Source organism: Theobroma cacao, chromosome 3 (genome assembly GCF_053813885.1).
Source record: "Theobroma cacao isolate CCN51 chromosome 3, ASM5381388v1, whole genome shotgun sequence".
In the NCBI taxonomy this organism is placed as follows: Eukaryota; Viridiplantae; Streptophyta; class Magnoliopsida; order Malvales; family Malvaceae; genus Theobroma; species Theobroma cacao.
Genome location: NC_142641.1, coordinates 6164548 through 6169163, shown reverse-complemented (window position 1 = coordinate 6169163; position 4616 = coordinate 6164548). Strand labels below are relative to the sequence as shown.

The 4616-nt window shown below is 31.2% G+C and overlaps 1 non-coding gene across 1 annotated transcript; it reads left to right on the top strand.

The window, feature by feature from the left end:
- The first annotated feature begins 1149 nt into the window (after positions 1–1149).
- On the top strand, positions 1150–1255 carry LOC148763524 (small nucleolar RNA R71). The gene has a single exon (XR_016025669.1). It is a non-coding gene; the product is annotated as a small nucleolar RNA R71 (small nucleolar RNA).
- Positions 1256–4616: the final 3361 nt, after the last annotated feature.

The window sequence follows — 4616 nt, the reverse complement described above, 5'->3', positions numbered from 1 at the left end:
TTCAGTAAATGCACCTATCTCAAACTCTTCCAATTTTCTCTTTTTGGTTAGGATGTCTTTCAAGAATTTAAGATAACTTAGCATTTGTTTTAAAGCTTCAGCAAAAGGAATATTAATGTACAGTTTTTTAAATACCTCAAGAAATCTCTAGAATTGTTTGTCTAGATTTTGCTTTTGAAAATGTTGAGGAAAATGTGGTGGAGGTGTGGGAGCAGATTGTGATTTTTCTTTTGAATTTTCAGTAGATTTTTCAACCACAATATCTTTTTCAGCATCTTTTTCAATTTCTTTCTCATTAGATTGAATTGAAATCTCAGGATTTAATGCTTGATTACTTACCTCTTTACGTACCTATTTTCTATTGCGGAGAGTAATTGCCATACAATGTTCCTTACCTTCTCTTCTTGGGTTGGGTTCATTATCACTTGGTAAGGTACCATGAGGTCTAGTTTTTAAATTACTGGCAAGTTGGCCTACTTGTATCTCAAGATTTCTAATGGAAGCTGCTTGATTTTGAATGGAGGCATTAACCTTATCATAAATGCATCGGTCTTTGTTATGAATGCATCAGTCTTTGTCATGAATGCATCAGTCTTTGTAATGAATTGCTTGAACATATCCTCCATTGAAGGCTTTTCTCTGGCATAGGAGCTCTAGATGGAAATCCAAGGGGAAAGTTTGACTTAGCCATTGATGCAGACCCTTGGTTGCTATTCAATGAAAAATTAGGATGATTCCTCCAACCAAGATTATAAATGTTGGAATAAGGATTGTTCTGTTGCCTATTTCCAACAAATTGACAAGACTCAGAATAGACAATTATCATTGGAATGTCCTTCCCCACAAAATTCACATGTCATAAAGGAGTTTTGAACAGCATTAACACTCAGTTTATCTATTTTCTTAATGAGAAAGGCCAATTGTGTAAAGACAGTGTTTATCACATCTAATTCATGAATTCCATTAATTTTTCTTGTACCCAACCTTTCAAATGGCCATTGATAATTATTAGACCCTATCTCTTCGACCAAATCATAAGCCTCATCAATGGATTTACTCATAAGTGCACCTCCAGCGGCAGCATCAATGGTAGTTCTAAAAGGTCCCAGCAAACCGTTATAAAAAGTTTGAACTTGCATCTACTTAGGTAATCCATGGTGAGGACATCTTCTCATCAAATCCTTATACCTTTCCCAAGCCTCATATAGTGATTCAGAATCAAATTGCATAAAAGAGGTGATATCATTCTGCATCTTTGGTGACTTTGCAGGTGGAAAGAATTTGCTAAGAATTTTTGAGCCAAATCATCCCAAGTATTAATGGAACTAGCAGAAGCAAATTTAACCAACTCTTTGCTTTATCTCTCAATGAAAAAGGGAAAAGCCTCAATCTTATGTCATCATCAGTAACACCATTAGCCTTGAATGTATCGTAGATTTCCAGGAAATTTATAATATGAGCATTCAGATCATCATTAGGCAAACCCCAAAAACTGAACAGCAGTCTAAATTATCTAATGATTGATGGCTTAATTTCAAAATTGTTGGCTTGAATAGGACGTCTTCGAATACTAGAGTGGAGATTTTGTAGTTGTGGGTCTGCATAATTCCTCAAAGGCTTCGTCTTTTCCTCTTGTTGAAAAGCCATTGTTTTACTTAGAGTAGAAATTTTTTTATTTTTGCTCCGAAGTCCATGAAGAGGTTTTCGATTTCTGGATCAAAATGAGCAATTTCCAAATTTCGGGCTCTTCGCATACAATGACCAAAATTACCTAAAAAATTAAAGAAAAGAAAAGTCTAGATTAAAATTAAGAATGCTTGGTATTAATATTAACAAAAAAAAATTAAAAATCAATTCCTTGGCAACGACGCCAAAAACTTGCTGTTGAATTTTCTACTCAGCAAGTGTACGTATCGCAAAAACAATATAGAGATGAGTAGAGTGTCGATCCCACAGAGAATTGTTTAATTCCTATTGTTAACTACAAAAATTATAACACCCTAATTTTATCCAAATAATTAAAATAAAAAAAATTAAAACTAATAAACTAAAACTAAAATTAAGTAGTAAATAAAACTCACTTAACTACCATACCTAAGATTATAATATCCCTCAATACTTCATCAGATTATTATCTCTCTCTCTTAACTTAGTGTAATGGATTAAGTTGCTAACCTAGAGTCCTAAATTATATACAAGTCTTTGTCGAGTTTCTTATAAAAATACATATCCCAATTAATTTACTATATGTCTATGCAAATTAAATTGAAGAAAGATTTATTAAGTTCGTGCTCTAATTTTGGCTACGTATGGCTTATAGGTGTATGTCTACCCTATATGCAAATCAAATCACCTAATCAACTAAGTGTATTCGATCATACGCTATTTTATTCAAGGTCTACCTAAATCTCCTTCGTCAAGGCTTAACCTAGGTTTCCAATTCAATCTAATTGTTAGCTTGTCAACTAAAAGCATTAAGAATAGAATAAAATAAATAATTTAAATCTATCACACATAAGTAAATAATTCAGACTATATATTGAGTTCAATCATAATCTTAGATTAAAAACTTAATTCCCCATCAAGTCATACATCATCATTGAATAAAATCTAAACATTAAAAGTAAAACCAAGGAAATAAGAGAATAAAAAAAATAGAAAAACTCAAGAATTGTATTCTTGATCTCTAAATCTCCTTGAATACTGCAAATTCTTCTTAGCTTCAATGACTCTGTGACTTGACTCTTCGATGTCAATCTGGTGTCTTTTTTCTTTTCTTTTTTTTTTCTTCTGAAAGGTTGTTTTTATAGGCTTTGAAGTTAGGCTAAGCTGGGTGAAGAAAGAAGTCAATTTCAGCTGGGATTTCCTCATCAGACTATGTAAGTCACAGCCTTGCCCAATTAATTAATAGAAATCATAATTGCTCTAGGACTACTATAGTGCATTAAATTTGACAATATTTTTGACCATATTCCAACTTGCATTGGGTGAAGTGGTAAACATAAAAGTTGTATATTCTTTTCTTAGTTTTTCAATGGTCTAAGAATCACTTAATTTGGAGCTTTTTAGAGAAAGTTATGGCCAAAATACCAAAATATGTACATTAGAAGTCTACACCTCGAAATTGCTCTTCTTCTTTCACTAAAATTCTTCTTTCAAACACCTACAAGAACACAAATAAATCAATAACAACCTATCTTAACCACATTAACACCAAATTAAACACAAATTAACTATGATTAGATTGACTCACCTAAAATAGCTAATTTAAAATAATTAAATAAAATCTACTAATTTCTATGCATTATTACAAGAACTAAGCTAAATTATTATCAAAATTATGCCCAAATAATTCTATATCATAGAGTTATCAGCTCACATAAATGGACAGCAAATGAATTTACATAAATAGAAGGGATTAACTTAGTAGATAGGAATCTACATACATTGAATGAAATCAAGAAATAAGAATGTACCAACATAAATTTGTACATTGGATATTGGGAGATACATTGGATATTATGAAATACAATGGATATTCACATATATTTATAACATTCCCCCTTGAATGTCCATTATACTGCCTCATTAAAAACCTTAAGTCGAAAAAACCCAATGGAACAAAAATTGATCAAAAGGAAAAAAGAGCACAGTGCATGATCCATAATTACTCCCCCTCAATGGAGCCATATTGCCACTTCTGGGTCTATCCCTTGAATGTCCATTATACTATGTCACATCCCATTTCCTGTAAGGATCATGACTGATGCATGGACTTGGATAAGCATAACTCGCTAGGCCCAAGTGTTGTCAATTTTTTTATGCAAGTGCTCGCTATCTCAAATAAGTAATATAGTAAAAGTAGAGTATCGTTCTCACAAGGATTTATTTCTAAATTTTCACTAAGTACTAAAATGTTATAACAAATTAACCTTATTTAAGCAATCCAAAAATTGAAAAACTAATCAAAACAAAATTAAAATAAACACCAAATTAGTCAACAAAAATTAAATGTGTTGAGAAAAGCAATATATTAAATACTTAGGATTATGGGTTCATTCAACACTTCATCTAATACCAGCTTCTCTTATCATTTATCTTTCTTGGGTGATTTTACTAACCTATAATCCAAAGCTATTGACAAGTCTCCATCGAGATGCTTGCACAAATACCTTTAATTAATTTACTATGTATCTATAGGAATTAATTAAATTAATTTCATTAAGCAAGTATCCTAGTTTGGCTATGTATGGCAATTAGTGTATGTTTACCCAAATCATGAATCAAATCACCTAAGTGACGTGAACACACATTATTCAAATCTTATTCCAACCTAAATTCTCTTTGTTAAGTTTCAATTAGATTCAAAAATCAATTAATTGTTGATCAGGCAATTAAAGGCATTAATAACATATTTGCATAAGTAAAACTATGCATATTCATGACAAATAAAAGAAACAAATATTCAAGCTACATGTTGGAATCCACCATAATCCTAGAAAAGCAAATTAGTTTATGATATCTAAATAAAATAATATCCAAAGAAACTCAGTCATGATTTCAAAGCAAGAAATTAAGTATAACACAAAAGAGAGAAATAAACTAATATTGAAGCC